The sequence below is a fragment of the Amphiura filiformis genome, chromosome 17 (assembly GCF_039555335.1).
Source record: "Amphiura filiformis chromosome 17, Afil_fr2py, whole genome shotgun sequence".
Lineage (NCBI taxonomy): Eukaryota > Metazoa > Echinodermata > Ophiuroidea > Amphilepidida > Amphiuridae > Amphiura > Amphiura filiformis.
Window position 1 is genome coordinate 40,305,831 of NC_092644.1, and position 18,692 is coordinate 40,324,522.

The following is an 18,692-nucleotide window of genomic DNA, read 5'->3' on the forward strand; positions in this document are numbered from 1 at the left end:
CTTTCATAAATCACTATATACTTGACATGATCAAGATGAAAGACGGCAATCTACTTAATATTCATGTTGACATTTCGAGATTAATATTCATATTCACATTGCGGACCAATCAGAATACTTCGGTGTAACGCTTGATCTCTTAGATAGATTATTTACCCAAGTTTCAAGTACAAGTATGTACATGACTGCAACACAAAATAACCCAATTGTGGATCAATATAATAAACTTTTGTCATTTCAAGAGAATTCTATTTTGCAAATATCACAAATATTTGTGTATCAATCATTTTGATACAGCCTGTTGTATAGCCTCCCACATATGTGTACATCCATATCAAAATAACCCAATTGTGGATCAATATAATAAACTTTTGTCATTTCAAGAGAATTCTATTTTGCAAATATCACAAATATTTGTGTATCAATCATTTTGATACAGCCTGTTGTATAGCCTCCCACATATGTGTACATCCATATCAAAAGGATGCACTTGTCAGCTGCTACATGTGTCTCATTTCACATAATAGCCAGTAGCAAATACCAGACTCATCTCAAGTGGAGGTTACTTCAAATCATCCCCAGGTGCCATGGTTAAGGAGTGTGATCTGTATTCCTAAACCATGTGACTTGAGGATGATTTGAAGTAACCTCCACTTGAGATGAGCTTGGTATTTATTCCTAGCTATTATGTGAAATGAGGCACATATAGCAGCCGACAAGTGCATCGTTTTGATATGGATGAACACATATAGTAGTTTTTTCCTGCCAGAAATTGTTTCTTGCTCATCCCAATTTAGCCCTCCCCATGGCACATAAATACTGTAAAAGTGGACATTTTACAGAACATTAATATTTGTGCTTTTCCCCACCGCTTAACACACATGCCACGTAAATAATAAATGCTCGAATAATTATGTTCATTCATGTATAGGACTGCGAGAAAACTCACAAATTTAAAAAAGCCGCTATCCCAAGGTATTTCAAAACTGTCAAAGCACAAACACTACATGAGCTTTAATAGATTGTGTGAAAATTCCCACATATGTCAAAGTTTACGTCACAGACCAGAAGTTTGTGGAATTTGGTAAATACGATAATAAATATCTGTTGTGCAACAAACTTAGATATACAATTTTCTAGCCATGGGTAGCAGAATGGTCGACTGTAGATCCGTTGGATAACGCTTTTTCAATAGGAAATGAACTTTGCTGTTTGGATGATGTCACAATGAGGTTAGCATTTATTCCATATTGAAAAGCGTGTTCCGACGGATCTGCAGTCGACCAGCCTCAGCCTCATAGTGATGGCTGGCAAAAGGAAATGGGGAAATGGTGCTTAATTGATACCCTTATGTACATGTATGATGAGGCAAAAAAATTCACACCAAAAACCAGGTTATTGTTCAGGAAATTAATTCTTTATTTAATAAATATGAAGTTTGTTGTACAAAAAATTATTGATCAGGATAGACTTTCCCAATAAATCAATCAATTTTAATCAAACAGCAATACTGTTTCAAAAAGGTTTTACCACTAAAACTTTTGATTAATCAATATCTGATCATGGAAGTAAGTACTTCCATGATCTGATCAAATGAACAAGATACACATTTGCTATATATCATTCAATCTGAAAATCCTATAGTATTTAGTTGATCCACTCAAACCTATTGTTGCAATTTTATTGACACCAACTTTTTGTAAATTTGGGACCCCCCTTATAAATTATAACCCCTAGGTTAACAGACTCCATCACTAGTCCCTTTTCTAGAAAAATGTAGCCCTTTTTGCCAAATGAAACATACCTAAATCCTAATCCTTTACTTAGTTCTAATGAAAGTCAAATTTTAATATTTTGGTCAATTTTTGGCAATAAGGGCCAATAAATGCATGTTTATGGCATTTTTCATAGGCTGTGACAATCAAGCCCAAAGACTTGTACAAAGACTAATTGCATTCTATTTTTTATAAAACAGATTTTCTGTTCTTTACCATAACCAAATAATCAACATTAACTTAAAATATTTTAATTATGAGCTCACTCTTAGTCTGTATTAAAGATTTTGAATACTTAAGACTCCACCATGTCTTTAGAATTTAAAATTGACAGAAAATATGGACAATTGCATGTTTTGGGCTAATTTCCCCTCAAATTGCCACAAAAAAAATTGATGTTATTGTTAGAATTAACTAAAGGATTAAAACAGGGGAATAGCCAAACTATAGCAAAAATTGACAAATGGGGGACAAAAATTTGGGGTTTGGGGACCATAAATAATCCTGGCTACACCTCTGGATTAGGATTTAGCTATATTTCAATTGGCAAAGATATTGTCTTTAATTCAAAAAAATTAGTGTTGTATTTTTCTGGAATCTGGAATAATTGCAACAGAATCCAATCCATTTCACATGCATCCATCCCCTCAAAGCTAGCTCACATAAAAAAATTAAAAAGTCTATGAAATGCCTACTTCGCATAAATTCAGTATGGTCACTTGTGCAGTGGTGAAATAAACTGAAAGTTTTTTTTGAGAGTTCTAGGTAAAAAGGTGGAAAGTCATATTGCACACATGCGTGATAGACACGCATACACCCACCCCTACACAGACATAAAATGTGTCTGAAGTTTGTAAAAATTAAATAAATAGATACATCAAAGTAAAGATAGTTTGCATAGTTTTGTAACATAGATACTGGGCATGTAGATAACATCACACAATAGGTCATGGTCCAACAGGCTAACTCCCCCTGCTTTCACCTATTTGCCAGGTCACCCATGTAATTTTTAGAGCCCTGAGCCAAAATATGTCCTTTTCCTATTTTCCTGCTATAACTAAATAGGAAATACTAGGTCATGATGAGAGGAATACATTTGGTATTTTTTTTAAACTATTGTATGACCAACATTGAAATGAAATTACACCCTCCAAATTTTTGTGTGAGCTTTTGCAAGATGTATACATGGGAAATTATACATATCAAGGGTTCAGAACCAGAAAACCGTGAATGTGTCCCGCAACAGTGGCGTAGATTTCTTTTTGACATGGGGTGGAAAATTTGTCTTGAAGTATAGTGAATCCAGCAGTCCAGCACCTTTTGGCGACAAAAGAAGTTTATGGTACAAATGCGCGTGAAAATTTTTGGCATATTGAAACTAAACTGGTGACATGTGGTATAAAAGTGGAATAAATGCACGCAAAACGCGCAAAAATTAGGGTTTAGGTTAAAATGACCAAATATGAGGTTAATTAACTCTCAGAAGTAGGCCTACTTTACCTTTCTCATGGGGGCAAGGGTTCAAATCCCCACCCCTAGTTATGCCACTGATCTTCTAGTGTTCTGGTGACTTGTGCTCATTTTGTGGAAGCAGGTGACTGTGGGTTAAGGCTTTCTGGCTCTCAAAATATGTCCTTTACCCAAGGCAGTCGGTGCCCCAGCCCTGCCTCTACATTATATAAAATTATCTATCTATGTTTGTGTGTTTTCTTCACTTTTGAGAAATTGCCTTGGTGCCCTTCTCAAATTTTCAACAGTTGCCACGATGCCCTCTTGAAATATTACAAAGTGCTGTGCTGCCTTGCCTTTTCAGTGAACATCTAAGGCAATTATCAACTTGCCCTAAAAAGTTGCAGTGCCCCTTCAGATCCTTAATTCGAGGGCTTAGGGCTGATAACAATGTCTCAGTTCCTGGGGGCGGGGTAGTTCAATTGGTTATTACTATGGAGGGTCAGTCACATCAGCGGACTGGACCAGGTCCCGGTACCAGGTCTACTTCATCAGCATCAGAAGCTTCCACGTCATTGATGGCCGACATAATCATAAGGTCCTGCATTTTAAGTCATCCTGGCTGATGTTGAAAAGAATGCAGCAAACAACAATGTATCACATGCACTCTCTAATACCACAAGCAGGGAAATTTTTTCTCTTGAGCTGATCAATCAGAACTCGGGTGGATATCCATGGTGGATCTATGACTCTGAAAAACAGTGAGAGAGAGAAAGAGAGAGGGGGAATTATAACCTATTTACAAAAGGTGTTGACATTTTCAGTATAACATTGGCACACACCATAAACAAGTTGACCAAGTACTGCATTTTTTGATTCACATCAAGCTTCTCTAAATAGGTCAAGTACCATTGAGGCCTATTGACCTGCACCTATTGCAACACATGGAAAGTGAAACATCCTAGATTTATTCATTAAATTGTTAAATCCTATTTTGAATTGTATGAAAACAAACATTTTGATACACCTTTTGTCCAAATCAGAGCACTCTGATATTTTTTTTTTTTTAGACCAAAAATGTGACCTTTGACTTTCTCAGCTATAACCTAAGAAAGGTACATCCTGTCAAACTAATAACTACTAGTATACATCATCAGATCGAGCTCGAAAGAGCTTGGAAGTTGGAAGTAGTACTACTGTCGCCGTAAAAATCGTATATTTTTTAATTTGCTTGCAATGCAAGGATAAGAATAAACAAAAAGTCATTAAATAAAAACATATATCACAGGCGATTAGGCGTAGATCCCAGGGGGATAAGGTTAAATCCCCCCAATATTTTGCCTGGGGAATGGTCCATACAATCATCCCCCCAATGTTGATGCCTATATGTGGGTTTCTGATCAAATTAACCTCATATTTGACCATTTTAGCCCCCAAAGTGCACATTTCTTTGCACTACTCAAATTTATTCCATTTTTGCACCATATTTCAACAGTTAAGCTTCAAAATGGCATGAAATTTTTCCCTACCCGGATATAAATTCCATTTACGGATTACCCAAATTTAAAAAAAAAAAAAAGTTATTTATTTTTTTTTGGGTTTGTAGTGGCCCTGGACCTAGAGCTAAATGCTAGGATAATTCATTGTTGACTTATTCATTCATTGAATTTGTATCAATTTTGAAATCATTAATAGAGTATGACATATGAGTACAGGGTTCTATTTAACTGGTGTCGTGGAGCAAAATGCTCCCCATTTTGGACAACCTGCTACACAAATTTCAGCTTGTATAGCAATTTTTTACAATGTAAACATGTGCTTATATTATAAGAACATCACCTAAATAAGGTTTTCACTAAAAAATTGCTATGCACATTTTTCAAAGTAAATCAAACCCTGTATGAGTACAAATTTATTCAATATGACATAGGCCTACATTTTTTTTAATAAGTCAGCCATGAAAATTGAATGATCCTAGCATTTAATTAGCTCTAGGTCCAGGGACACTACAAAGCCGAAAAAATAAATAACTTAAAAAAATATGTTTGATACTGGTACCATGTTACACGCCGAAATTCACCTCGGTACCCGAATACGCCATTACCCGATAGGTCACAGCCTTAAATTTCATTGTATTTGGTTTATTTTAAGGAGATAAGATTCATTCATTCATTCCGCTTTACTGTTCAAATGTGTCCCAGGCCTCCCTCCAGTAACTCCATGACACATCATACAGTGCTACAGACAAACTTGAGCAGAAAATATGCCACTGTCATGCTTGTCTTCACAACCCCCCCCCAAAAAAAACATAAATAAATAAATTACCTGTTGCATGTATTCTTTCTCTGCTTCTGTTTTGAACAGAAGTCATCATCCATGATTTAAAGTATAGCAAGTATAGCAAGTCCCTGCAGATGTTCATTCTCAACAGCTCAACTGAGATAGAATGTACTGTCATCATGCTGGTTCTGGTTGACCATGATTATGCCTGTCGTTGATGATACTGTTACCTGTATTCATGAAATTTACAGGAAATTGAATATTAAATACATGATGGAAGTACACTCTGCACTGAATCCCTTTCAACAAAGAAAACAAGCTAAGGCACCGTTCACAAACACTTGTAAGGGGGGACCTGATGCAAAAAAGGGGGGCCTGAAAATTTTTGACCCTCCTAAGGGGGCCCTGAAAAAATTACCACAAATTTTCCTGGAATTTTTTTAGTTTATATGCTTTTCTATGGGGTTGACCCATAATTTTCATGTCAAAATTAAGGGGGGGGGGGCCCTGAAATTTTTGAGGTCTGTAAAGGGGGGGGGGCCCAAAAATTTTCATGATGAAATTTTTTTGCATCAGGCCCCCCTTACAAGTGTTTGTGAACGGTCCCTAAAGATTGTCCAATTCACAAGATTTTTATCCCACAAAAAATACTGTGCAAATGTTGCTATTCGAGCCCGTAAGTGCAGGAACTTACTTATTATTTTACACCCTGTATCACCAGTCACCACTTTAGTTATTCATTGCATAGTTAATTAACTATTAAGCTACTTGCAGTTCCGCCATTATGCACTATATGTGGGAGAGCCTCGAACTGGCAGCATACATGAAAGGAAGAATTATGTAACCTTACACAGAACGTTATGACTAGTTCAATTCCCATTCATGTATGCTTCCAGTTCGAGGCTCTCCCCTCACACATAGTGCATAATGGCGAACTGCAAGTAGCTTAATACAATTTATTAAAGCTCATAGTGTAACCTGTAACAAAATTAGATTTCTTATGAGTTGTTTCATTCATACAAGTACTAAATAGCAAATGCAATAAATTATCAAGTAAAACCAGGGTTTTTTCATGATATCACATTATATTTTTTCTTACACACCCTGAATACCAACTTCCATTTTGCACAGTTGCATTGCTTGGAACATAAGCTTTCCAAATTATGTATACTTTTGCTGTAATTGGGTCTATAGTTTTAAAGATTTCAATAACTATTTCTAATGAAATGAAACAAAAATAGAAGTAGGAGTATCAAAATTTAGTGAGGCCAAAGTAAATTGTTTGGTTGCCCTTTTTTATGAATTTTTTGATCATTTTTGGTGCAAATTTCTCGAAGTTGGTCAAAATTTAAAAAAAATTAAAAAGCGGCTCCTAGATATTTTTATCTAGTTTTTAAAAATTAATATAAAATAACAAAAAAATCGTTGCCCAAGAATTTTTTTGTTACGTTGAACGAAAAAGGAGTGGACCAAAACCGTTATTTTTGGGATTTTGGGCCAAAAATGGCATTTTGGCCCAAATTTGACCTCACGGATAAACTTCTCAAGTCTTGGCCATTCTAAATATGTATACTTTTATATACTTCAGACCAACAAATTTAGCAGTTATGAGACCAACCTTAAGGAAAACTAGAAACGTCGCGGTTTTCGACGCAAGGCGTCGACTGGGATGCCTCCACCATGGGCGATTAGTAATTTGACCTCAGATGACCCTGGGTGACCTCAGATGACCCCAAAATGACCTTCTAAAAATTGAACTCTAAATGTTGACTGTATCCACCAAGTTTCCTGCCCATATGATAGTTTGTACTAATTTGACCTCAGATGACCCCTACATGACCTCCAATGACCCCAAAATGACCTTCCAAAAATTTGGCCCTGAATGTTGACTGTACCCACCAAGTTGCATGCCCATATGACAGTTTCACTAATTTGACCTCAGATGACCCCTGGGTGACCCCAGATGACCCCAAAATGACATTCTAAAAAATTGGCTCTAAATGTTGACTGTATCCACCAAGTTTCCTGCCCATATGATAGTTTGTACTAATTTGACCTCAGATGACCCCTGGATGACCTCTGATGACCCCGAAATGACCTTCCAAAAATTTGACCCTGAATGTTGACTGTACCCACCAAGTTCCATGCCCATACGAGTTTTTACTAATTTGACCTCAGATGACCCCTGGGTGACCCCAGATGACCCCAAAATGACCTTCCAAAAATTTGGCTCTAAATGTTGACTGTATCCACCAAGTTTCTTGCCCATATGATAGTTTGTACTAATTTGACCTCAGATGACCCCTAGATGACCTCTGATGACCCCGAAATGACCTTCCAAAAATTTGGCCCTGAATGTTGACTGTACCCACCAAGTTCCATGCCCATATGACAGTTTTTACTAATTTGACCTCAGATGACCCCTGGGTGACCCCAGATGACCCCAAAATGACCTTCCAAAAATTTGGCTTTAAATGTTGACTGTACCCACCAAGCCTCATGCCCATAGGATTTGAACTGTTCATATGAGACCAAATTTACAAATTGACCTCAAATGACCTTTGACCTCAATATATGACCATCAACCCCACCCAAAAAAAAGTATCCATGGTTTCTGACCATGACCCACCTATCCTGAAAATCTGAAGTCAATCCGCCCATCCATGCCCGAGATACAGCATCCGGACGGAAGCATGGACATTGCAAAAACAGTATGCCTCGCGGTGGAGGCATAAAAATTGTGTGTTTTTGGACTGAATTTGAATGTAACTACTTTGTGTTTTTTTATCAAATATTGCATAAAAGGCTTAATGTACAATTTCGTTCAAATTTAAAATTTGTCATTATATACTCAAAATGCTGAAATAATACTAGTGATAATTATCGGGAATGGTTTCTGTCCATTTTGAGCTGAAATAACGAGGTAAAGTGAAAGAAACACTGCTTGTTATTTTGGCTGTTTAACACGCAGTTCTATGGGAGGACATAAAGTCATAATTTCTTGAATTATGACTTTATGTCGAACTTTGCTCTGTTTACCTACAAACACAACAAATTTGGCTGATTCCATTTAGGTGCAAGTTGTGACATGTGTAAAAATTACAAATATGCCAAAAGATCAGGTTTGAAAAAAATTAACCAAATTCATAAAATATAAGATCGTACATTATGACTTTAATAGATAAAATGAGTGAATAACAATTATAAAATGTCCTTAGTACTGTCCAAATTTAAGGTTGCTTCTAAAAGAGTGATTGAAAAAAAAATGTATATAGGGGCAAGGACTACACCTACTGTACTGAAAATTAAGCAAGTCAAAGCAAGTAGTTATTGATTTATTGATCAAATAATGGTTTTCCCTCATTTTTGACTGTAACTCCACAACTGTTGTCTGTGCTGAAATAACATTTCCATTGCAGTAGTTGTAGTCCTTGCCCCTATAATATACATATCTTACTTGTTCCCAATGTGCTATAATTTTGAGAAAAATGCAAAAATAGGCACAAAATTGGGCAGGGGTGTAGTACCCCCTTAAAGCAATGTGTGATTTGCATCAAAAATAGATTCCTATATGGTCATTTTCACGGTAAAGGGTGTAACTTTGGATTTTTAACATTTTAATCCGTAGTATTCTAATAAAGCCACAGAATTCCATGATTTTTGGCCACATAAGTCATCTAGTTAGCAGCTACCTTGGGTAGCATAATCAGCTTTGGGAGTTACTGCGTTCAGTTTTTAGCTTAAATGTACCTAATCTTGCCATTTTGAAAAACTATAAAAAACAGTAACATTTTTGTAAAACCCTGTGTTTTCTTCAGTTAGTTCATGGATAATTTTTCTTATCCTGAATGTACAGTCATATGTTCAGTAAACACTGCCACATTAGATTTAATTGTGAACAGCTCTGTATTTTTGAGAACCGGACTTCGATATTTGTTGTTTCGGAGGCTTCATTTTCCGTTAACAATTGTTAACAAACTTTGTGGGTGTAGCTTTGGTTCATAATTCTTGGTTATTTCTTCACTTCTTCTTGATTCATAATAGTTGTTATCTTAACTTGAAATGGGTAACAAAAATTAGTCGATTTGCAAGCTTTCAAAATTTTTATAAAATCTTGACTTCAAAGAGCCGTTTTCCGTTAACTTTTGAAGCCTCCGAAACAAACTGTTCAGCAAGCTTGTGCAAATATAAATAAAAGAGCTCATCCAATCTATTTATCAAAATGTAGCAAAGTAGATCCTCAAGTCACATGTTTTTAAATCGTGGAGATAAATATCACCGTTTGAAAATGGGACCCAATACAAACTTTCCGTTAACAATTGAAGCCTCCGAAACAAATGAAGCCTCCAAACAACAATAAGATTAATTATCATCTATGCATATCTAAATTGGTGTGTTTCATACTGATATCTGCATTGTAATTATTACTTGATATGTGCAGAATGTCATAAATTAAAAAAAAATTTGACATTATGGTTAATGTTTGAAAAATATACTGATACCCACAAAAGTCTGTTTCGGAGGCTTCACATGCAAAAAACACCACACTTAACAAATGGGTGAAAAAATTAACATGTGATAAATCTACAATATCTGCCGCATAGAATCATTGATTCAATACACACAAGAAAATAACAGCTTAGATGATCCCAACACTGCTGTTTTCAAAAAACTACTTCTGCAATGTTTAACAATTGTTAACATGAAGCCTCAAACAAAAAAAAATGACTTGCTGTGATAATTTAATTTTTGTCACAACTGAAATTCAATACTTAGAAGCAAAGCATGAAAATGGGTAATTGTGATATTTTTTACCTATTTTTTTATGTCAACTTGTAGTAGTTAGCCAAATATTTTACTTTAATGATCACCTGTGTTGTTAACTGAAGCCTCCGAAACACAAATCGCTTGAATTGCCAATTCTAAAAAATAACTCCAATTTCTGTGAAACTTGGCTGGGAGGTTCCTTTCATCAAGTAGTATTTGTACATGAAGTTAGACATTCAAATTATTTAAGGAACCCAATTAAAACTTAAAAAATATGTTTCAGGTTTGGAAATTTCCATTGTAAATGACACTTGATGTTAAAAATTTTCAAAACTGCAATTACAAACATAGCAAAACATGGTATAAAATTTAACTTATATCTGTTGACTTACTTTGGAATGGGATTTCACATGTATGACAGCTTTCATGTCAATGTTTTCTGACGTTATGTAAAATACATTTTTTCTTAGATTTTAACCAAAATGTTATGGAGATGTAAATTTTTTTATTAGGAATCAAAAGGTTTAAGCCTTGAAACATTATTTTACTGGAATTTAAGTTGCTTCTATGCATGATTTCAGTAAACAGAAACATATTTAAGTGGTTTGAAATTTTGACCCTAAAAATCAAAAGTTACACCCTTTACTGTGAAAATGACCATATCTAAATGTCAGTTTTCATTGAATAGCTACTGATCACATTGACCCCTTTTAATTTCGAGCCAAACAAATGAGGTAAAACGGAGAGAGCGCAAATGAGGTAAAGCAGAGAAAGCGCCTATCGGGAGCTTCACACAGCTAATGGGATTCAAACAAGACGATTAAAGACAAATAGCAGGCCTTGCCGCTTAGATTTTAAAGGCGAGTGGTTAATCACTCGCTAGCACGGTAAGCGAGTGGTCGAATTTTCACAAATATCACTTGGGTATAATAATAAAATAGAGCTTCGGTCTTAATACGGTATTTATGTATTTATGTTGAAATGCGCGCGAAGCGGGCTAAAATTTGTGACTTTTTCCGCTTTGAGAGGGCAGACTCGATTTAATGCTGAAATGGCTGATTCAATGGCTGATTTTGAGAGATTTGCAGCGAGTGATATTTAGTGTCTATGGCGAGTGGAAAATCGCTCACTAGAAGTTTAGGCGAAGGCGGCGAGAGCGATCGTTTCGCCTCAAGCGGCAAGGCCTGAATAGCGATATACACAGTTTATGCGTCAAGTTGACGTACAGCGCCTACAATAATGTATAATCTTGCCAATCGTATTATTTATATAGATGGAGCTACACGCAGCTGATGGGATGTACAAACAAGACGTTCTTCCAAGGTACATGTATATATGCATACAGTTTATACAGTACGTCATTCGATGATTCAATATACACACGCAGGAGACGTATTTATTCAGTACTCGATCGATGAGCTCAGAATAAAACCGGGGTGACCCGGTTTAAATAAATGATAAATTTTAATGTAATTAAAAGCACTCAAGTTCAGGCTTTATAGTCGTTCACAGGGCATATACACCAATGGCCATTACAATGGTGCAAAAAGTAGAAATTCAAAAAAAATTGAGGGCGTTGCTGTGGAGCAAATCTCACATTATGGCTTTAATACAGGTTGTTTTTTGTAGTGTAGTTGGTTGCTTGATTCTTGAATTCTTTGGAGTTTTGTATCGTGGTGATGTGGTAGGGTAGTTTGTTCCAATCTTGAACTGTTCTTGGCCAGAACGAATAATTATAGCAATCCTTGTTTATCAACCGGCAGGGGCAGGAGACCCTCTTAGCCTTGTGGAGGATGGTTAACCCACTGAACCTATTGGCTGTTCTACAATCTTTCAAAGAACACCAATCCTGAATCCTAGATCTTGTAAATTGTAGTCATTCATAATCACAACTTTTATTATTTCCTTCCTGAAAATGTATACTTTCATAATACTAATCATCATTGCATTGCGGCAGTCATATACATGTCATGATGTACAGTCGGGCATGACAGACTATAGGTATGCTATGTGACAGGGTTTTCTTTAAACATTTTGCTGAAGGGGTATTTTCAAATTTTTTTGACCCTTTCAATTGTGATTGAATCCTCTGAAGGAGTCAAAAACATTGCCCAAGGGGTATTTTTATAATATTATTTTTGAAGACATTTTTAACAATATGTGTGTTTTTGGAGCCATAGGCGTAGATCCGGATTGGGGTGGGGTGGGGGATCTCCCCAATATTTTGCCAGGGGATGGTCCATACAATCATCCCCCAATGTTGACGCCTGTATGTGGGTTTCTGACCAAATTAACCTCATATTTGGCCATTTTAGCCCCAAAAGTGCACATTTTTGCGCGCTTCTCACGAATTTATTCCATTTTTGCACCATATTTCAACAGTTAAGCTTCAAAATGGCAAAATTTGTTGTACCATAAACGTATTCTTTCTCCAAAAGGTGCTGGATTCACTATACTTCAGAAGGGGGTGGGGGAAATTTTAGAAGAAAATAATAATATTTAAAGATGCTCCCTGAGAAGTATGAAACTTTTGCAAAATGAAGACCTAATTTGAAGCAATTTGGTGGATCATTTTGGCAATATTAATGTGTAAAATTTTAGTTTAAAAAAGCCGAACATTTGTGAAATGAGCAGTCCATGTCGTGGACGGCAAGTTTTCCCTATTATGGTAGGCCTATAAATTGAGTTAAACATAAATTGGCAAATGTCGAAAGCAGAAGTGAAAGTGGCCATTTGTTTATCAACTACGCAGGGTCAGGGGCGTAGCCAGCTTTCTTGGTCAGGGGGGGGGCAAAATAAAATTTTGGGGGAACAGACGAAAAAAATTGCAGTTGCATCATACAATACATAGAGACCGTATGTCTTTGAGCTTCCCGAAAATGGCCTTATTGGGATGATGTGCGTGCTTAGCGCGAAAAAAATGGTATTTTACACTATTTTCGCCCATTATCAAGCAAAAAAGGGCTTTATTGTAACAATTTGTGGCCAGTAGCGCCTGGAAATTTTTGTATTTTACACTATTTTGGCCCTGAATTTTGCTAGAAAAGGGCTCCTTGCCCTTTTCTTTTCCTTTGCCCTCCTGATTTTCTCTCTCATTTTTTTTTTGTCAGAGGGCACTTTTTCTTTCATTTTTTGTCAGGGGGAGGGGCACTCTGCCCCACCTGCCCCCCCCCCCGCTGGCTACGCTACTGCGCAGGGTGATGTTCCCCCCTTAGAACTTGGACAATTTTGCAAAATGAAGACCTAATTGAAGCGATTTGGTGGACCATTTTGGCACTATTACTGTGTAAAATTTAAATTTGAACAGTTGAAAAGCTGAAAATTGTGAAATGCCGGTCCATAAAGCCTTTAGATTGTATACATATCGGAAGTATAGGTCCTAAATGCCAATGAAGCCGAGAATAAATACACAATATCAGGTGTTTCTCTATTCAATTCTTGCAATATCTGAACGCGACGTTTTTTTCAAGATTTTGTACGCATTGGACTTTGGAACTAGGGATTTGAAGGAGTCAGAAAAGTGCCTGAATGCGTAAATACGTGTGTTTTGTGCGTTAAAGAAAACCCTGCTAGGTGAATTCAAATTTGCCATCAAACTGCATCATTTTACATATCAAATTAAAGCCCTTGAGTAAAGAAAGCCAAAACTGACAACATTTTTGTCATAGCACTTTCCGTAACAAAGTTACATCTTGTCAAAGATTGACTTTCATCAAAAAGATTCTGCTAGCAAAATCCCCCAAAACGGCATTTAGGGGTGTTTCTAGATCTTAGTCTCATGGCGATAGCAGCTTTTTTAATGGAACTGCTATCAAAATCCTCTAAAATTCCATGTGCGACTTTGATTATCACCATAAAAATCATATATATTCATGGGTCAAGTGAAGTATAGAAAACATATTTATGTAGGTTTCCTTCACTGACCTATTCTCGAAAAAAATTCAAATTTCTATGTAAATACATGAAATACCGTATGCATATTGTGTTTGGGCCCCCGTCTCGGCGAATTTCCCTGACTAGCAAATGGGTTTGCCTGGGATACCTACAGACTATTCTGTGGCAGCTGTACGTACTATGGGGTAGGCCTACCGAATGCTGGACGGTTCGCACCCTTTCAATTTCGGACCCGTGCACTTTCGCCCCCTTTCTATTTCGCACCCGTGCACTTTCGCCCCTTTTATACCGCTGGGTATTGTGCTGCTGTTGATTGATGCACGATCGATTGCTTGACCTCCCGGCGGTGCGCCGTAGTATGTTTATAGTGCTGGGGCCGTCGGGCATGCACTTATTAAGTCATGATAAACCCGGGAAGGAAGGAAAGAAAGGATATTTTATAACAAAATAGAGGAACGATTTTTTTTTCTCAGTATATATTACAGGCCAGATATTTTAGCAGCAGGCTTACCCAAAATAATGAAATAATTAGAATTCAATGATAAAAATAGTAATAATAATAAATAGTAATAATAATAATAAATTTATAATTATTTAATTATTAATTATAATATGTATAAAAACAGTGAAAATTTGTTCCAACTGACGACCAAAGGATGGATCCAAAAGGATACAAGTGTCAACAAGCAATAAAAAAAATTAAAAACAATGAAAGTATGACACAACATCCAATGGGGGGTAACACAAAACATATAAACAAAGTTAATTTAATAATATAATATGATGATAATAATAATAATATGATAATAATAATAACAATGTTAATAATATAAACAAAGTTTATTTAATAATATAATATAATGATAATAATATGATAATAATAATAAGAAGAATAACAATGATATGAGGATGAATGCAGATTATTTTTATCATATTCATTTATTATAAATTTTTTGTCTCTTAGTGAAATATTGTATTAGTCTATGTACATTTTTGCATTATAATTATCTTTTAACAAACTTTTATATTTTATATTTTAGTAATGTTTTAATATCCACACGGACATGTGGAAGATCAATATTGTATTGAACATATTTTACCGTGTATAAATAAAGTTATTATTATTATTATTATTATTATTATTATTATCCCCTCACTTTTCTCTGGCTACATAATGTTTATGTCCAAAAAATAATTCTTGCAGATTTAATTCGTCTAGCAAAAATATCGTCAATTTTGAATTACGTTCTGGTGTACCAGAACGAAATTACAACAGTGGCCTATGGAGCAGTGTAATACACATAGTCATGCATAACTCGCATAATGCAAAATCGAATCAACTGAAATTTTGGGAATAAGATTTTTTCAAGCATATCTACCATGTCTACTAAAAAATATCATAAAAAGATGATACTAGGATCACGAAATACTCCTTTAAGATATATGTCATTTATGCGTCGGACCCCTATAGCCTGATCATGCAAACGAAAAAAAGAAAGAAAGGAAAAAAAGAAAGAAAGGAAATAAAGAAAGAAAGGGAAAGAAAAAACGAAATCCAAAGAAATTAAGATGAACTGAACAAATCTAATTGATAGAAATAAATTGATTGTTTAAAACTGTTTATTATGTGCAGCAACATCCAAAAACAAAACAGGGTTCAAAAGACAAAGCAGCTTTCTTGATTAAAAAAAAGAAGAAAAAAGGCACTATTAAAACGAAAAAAAAAGGAAAAAGAAAAGAAAAATAAAGAAAGAAATTCATCTCCTTTACACGATCTTTATTATCTAAGAAATAGATGCTATATTACATTATTGACATCTTCGAGTTCAAACATCCTGCCTTAAAATTGTCGGCATATTTAGCAGATTAAGATATAAGATGTGCCGTGGTGTTAATAAAGCATCGTCATAATGAGTCCGTGATTGACAGGCCAGTAAACAAAATGAATCATGAACACATAAATGTCAATCATTTACAGATTAAAATAGGTGGGAGAGAGGGGGATGGCAGGACGTCAAAATGTAAACCGATGGCTCACTCTAGGAGAACGGAAAGGGTGTGTCACCCCTGAAATACTCATTCATTAGTACTAGTTTGTTTTGAGAAAGTTTCACGTGTGAAACTTTAACGATTCGTGAGCTAAGATGTAGAGAAAACGTCATCATTCGTAAGGAAACGGAAAATCTGAAAACTGATACTGAAGACGGTGACTCCCATACGACGTCCTATTTCTATCAAAGTTTAATGGCAAGTCTCATATTTTACCAAATGCAAACTGAGGACCTAGTGTTTATTCCTGCCCAAAACTAGCCATATGCACCTTGTACTTTTGCTGTTCTCGGACATTGTAAACACGTGTTTTTTCTGCAATTTAAAAGGTTAAAACATTTGGTTCATTATTTACATTTCTCATTAAAACGAACAGAAAACTTTCCTGATTAATAATATTTTACGATCGTGCGTCAAGAGGCATATGGCACTTTTGCGTGTCTGTTTACGGTACCCTACCATTGATTGGACTCACACCATACCCGGCGCTTTCGCGTACGTCATTCATTACATAATGGGTTGAAGGAGTCACACTTTATACAGTCACGCGGCCGCGTGGCGCGGAGACTTGTCAAGCAATCGATCCGCACGCGGTGTGTTCTGGGACTAATATATGCGTGCTACTGCCTAGTCACCGTGAGGCTACCATTGCATTGATTGAACCCATGTCACGCCTGGCGCTTTGCGTACTAGTGGCAGCTAATACTCATGGTGAAGAAAGGTGGTGAAAGTCGGCACAGCATTATCGCAAAAAGCTGCTGCAGGCATTTGTTTTGCTTGTGCGCATTTGAGAAATTTGCTAAATATTTTTTTTCCATTAGTGTCATGTCAAAGAAGATCAATTCGGCAACATAATTAAAGATGGGATAAAATTATAAATTATAAGCCATCATATTTTTGGCCATATCAATATTAGGCCCTATAAATTTTATACTTTATAGGCCATAAATAATTGAATACTAAATTATATAGCCTATTATAAAGTACTAATAAGGTAACATAATTCTAATAATAATAATAATAATAATAATAATAATAATAATAATAATAATAATATAATAAAAATAATTAATAGGCTTAAAATAAAATAAAATAGAAATGAAATAAAATAAAATAGGCCTAAGTAAAACAAAATAACAAATCAAAAACATAATGAATACCAATCTTTAGTCGAAGCACATTTAATATATCGTAATAATATAGGCCTATTAAATTCAATCGAACCGGAGAGTCCATCAACATACTATTTGCTTTTGTACACGCTGGACCCAGTACCGGTACTGCAAACACAGACAATCAACACTCAACCAATACTATACACATACAACACCCCACTGTACCGCCGGGAGTTGAAGCGATCGATCGTGCATCATCAATCAACAGCAGTACATTACCCGCGGTTTAAAAAGGGGGCGAAAGTGCACGGGTGCGAAATTGAAAGGGGGCGAAAGTGCACGGGTCCGAAATTGAAAGGGTGCGAACCGTCCTGTTTCCGGCCTACCATGTCCAAAATGCATGCATTCAGCATGGTATGCGGGGGAGTATGCCACTGTGCCAGGCGGCTTGGGCCCATGCATGACCATGATGACAGGATCTGTAGAATTGTGAATGCCGTCGATTTCGCGGCGCATGGCCGGTGGCATTTCCATAATAATCATGTTATATTTATCACTAATATTTGTAAGTAAGCTTACATCGGAGTGTCATGTATTGTACTGAAATTTGTCAGTGTCCCTGAACAATTTCATGATTTTATTCAGTTCGGTGAAATTTACTCAGTTGGTTATTTGTATTTTCATGTATCAGTCCCCCAGTGAATTCATTTGGAATATACAGTATTACTCACAAAAGTCACAAAATTAAGAAAATTAAACATCATCCGTTCGGTTGTTCACGATCGCAATCTGCATCGCATTTCACTTGTAAACAAAGTGAAACTCCCACCTGCTCCAGTCCCATTTCCGGCAAGAAATTGTAAAAATCGCGGGTGAAAGTGCGTTCGAATTTCGAGGTCACGCAAATCACACAAATTATTGAGAGGTCATCGGTGTGACATTGTCGTCAGAATTGAAAGGTGATAATGCGGGTCTCTGATTGGTCAATCGGCGAGTGTTGCACACCCCTCTCTATTTAATATGCGGAAATAAACACTACTTATGAATAATATATCATTTATCGATCATGAATATGCATGTTATCATGATCCGATTGAATCGTATCGTGTTTTGGTCGTTTACTACGTGTATATAGTGTCGCGAAAATCAGAAAAGTGGTGGCGTTTCGGAAGGATATTTTTCTCAGGGGGAGAGAGGCAAGTAAATGAATACCATTTTAAAACGATCATTTACGGTGGAATTAACAATATTTTGTTGTGTCTTTTAATTATAAATTTATTAAAACATCAGAAAGAGTAAAAAAATCAGACAGATTCACACATAATATATGTTAAAAACGTATTTTATTTCACACATTGTACAA

General features: G+C 35.9%; 1 long non-coding RNA gene across 1 annotated transcript; it reads right to left on the reverse strand.

Moving 5' to 3' along the window:
* Positions 1–1,411: 1,411 nt before the first annotated feature.
* LOC140137789 (uncharacterized) lies at positions 1,412–18,293 on the reverse strand. The gene is made up of 3 exons (XR_011856898.1): positions 18,061–18,293; positions 5,550–5,734; positions 1,412–3,975 (listed from the first exon to the last, which is right to left on the reverse strand). It is a non-coding gene; the product is annotated as an uncharacterized lncRNA (long non-coding RNA).
* Positions 18,294–18,692: the final 399 nt, after the last annotated feature.